This window comes from Anneissia japonica, unplaced genomic scaffold (assembly GCF_011630105.1).
Source record: "Anneissia japonica isolate Jap-2015-1 unplaced genomic scaffold, ASM1163010v1 scaffold6524_len355483_cov145, whole genome shotgun sequence".
In the NCBI taxonomy this organism is placed as follows: Eukaryota; Metazoa; Echinodermata; class Crinoidea; order Comatulida; family Comatulidae; genus Anneissia; species Anneissia japonica.
The window spans coordinates 362,827-365,202 of NW_022722980.1; positions in this window are offsets into that span (position 1 = coordinate 362,827).

The following is a 2,376-nucleotide window of genomic DNA, read 5'->3' on the forward strand; positions in this document are numbered from 1 at the left end:
ATAATTATACAGATCATCATATAATTTATAAATTCATGTATTAAGTGTTCGTTTATCAAACGCTCTTCCATTAATTCCTTCAATATCTCGAGTTGTGATGCTCGATTACTGGCATAACGTTTCCCACTGTATAATAAAAGGTAACGTTATTTGAATGGTCAAATTTTGCATGAAAACAAATACCAGTATTCCAGATTACCTGGTTCGCTCTAGTCCTACAAGAACATCGAAATATATTTCTGTGTAGTTTTCCCATTGCCATTTTCTTCTGACACTGGACCAGATTCACCTTTATTGTAAAATTCACCAGCAAAGTTCCTGTAGGTATTTTATACACCAATTGACGGCTGGCAAAAGAAACATCATGGACAAGTGTATTTCGATATACACATAATTGACACATATCATCCTTAACAGAATGTGATGTATAGATACAAAATTGCTATTAGGCTTAACGCTATCCCTACGAAACGTTCATTAGAGGAATTTCTGCTATCATGTTTTGTTGAGTATACGATTGATCAAAATTGTTTTGAAAAAAAATAATGTACATATAGGCCTATAGAGTTGGAAACAAATTAAATTTTTAAGTAATGATTGATGATAATACTGTATATAGACGCGAATTAAATGTTTTTATCATTGATTGTAAAAACAAAAAAAGGGCCTTACCCAACCTCCCTGGATATTAATCCATTCCAAAAATTCCGTCTTCACGTATTTGTCTACCTTATGTATTACTTGATCAATCAAATCAGTTCTATTTCTATACATAAAACAGCTAACCTCGCTCCAAACACAAAAACAATAATTATACGGCCCAGTTTATGATATTTTCGCTAAACATTTCTGTTAAAATATCTTTGAAAAACGTCTCAATATTTTCATTTGAATCAAGAAAAACTTCTCTAGTTAATTTATAAAGATGTTCATTATGCATTTCATACATATTTTCGTAATATTTAAAAAAATTTACTGTTCATATCCTCTATATATTCCATGTCATTGCCTAGTGTATATGCCACAAACGCTGAATTTATTTCTTGTGCAATTCGTTTAGTTTCCATCTTCATGTTTTTCCCTCTAAAAACCAAATTATGTTTCAACTTTGAACACGATCTTCGTGGATAGGTATTTCAAAGTAAATACTAAATTGAATGTAGTTGAAACTAATTTTATGTTCTTAGCCTAATTGTCTTCTAAATTTATACACTACGGGAAAAAATGAATTACATGACGTTAGAAGCGGGTAATTCAAACCATAGTCACCAGCGGTCACTGATACATCTAAGCCAATAGAAATAGCTATTTACATGAGCCAATAGAAATCGTCCATTCCACACCACGTCACAAAATTACATTCATCCGGGAAATTCAAACTAGTCATCAAATTTACAGTCGCCAAACTGTCACTGATTACCCCCTCCCCTAACCCTTTTGTTTTCAAATTCAATACCCTCATTATTTTAATGGGCAAGAAGATTCTTTTTTGACTGTAAATCCAGCACTGGCAGACTTATCTCCCTTTTGTCTCAATTTTCACTCTCATTGTTACCAATTTCTAAAGATCACACAATAATAGTGGACTATAAATTTTAAGGAAACATGACAAACCTAACACGTCACGCTAAACATCGCCACCTAATAACACCACCTTTTGTTTTTTTCATATTTCAATAAACCCTCAAATCCCACCTTCATATGCTTCAACCATTATGAGTTAAATAAAATTAATAAAATTATTAAAAAAAAATTATGAATTATGATGACGTAACATTCTATTGTTGGCCTATACCTCCATATATAATACTTAAAATCCCTTAATTGTCATATTTTTCGCATTTGGAACACTCTTGAAACATTTTGAGTGAAGCCTCAAGCTTACTTTGCTAACGTAAACTTGTATGGTGAAATTTAAATAAAAATGTCTAGGGTCGGCCGATTTTTTAGGGTCGGTCCGGTTTAACCAACATAACATTTTTTTTTTACGCTTAACTGGTACGTCCACTCTTACTGCTAGTGTGTCTATCGGCAACTTTTGCACAGTTAGTACATTTGACCAGGGAACAGAGTAATTTCACTGTTCCTTGATTTGACGGATACGGATTTGATACAATACCATTAGACTGCTGCTCCTAAGTGTTGTGGAAATGTCGATTACGCCTGTACGACTTTCCGTCTTTAGTCATAACTATAATATGAACGGGGTAATTCATGTTAAGTTGTAACAACAGCAGGTTCCCAATTTTGTCCACGTAGCATCCTTACATTGTCCCCTTCCTTAAATTTGGATTGTCCACGGTCATAATACTCACGATATTTTGCTGACGTGACAGCAAACACTGTCTAAGCTCCATCTACGACACGTTGTGTCAA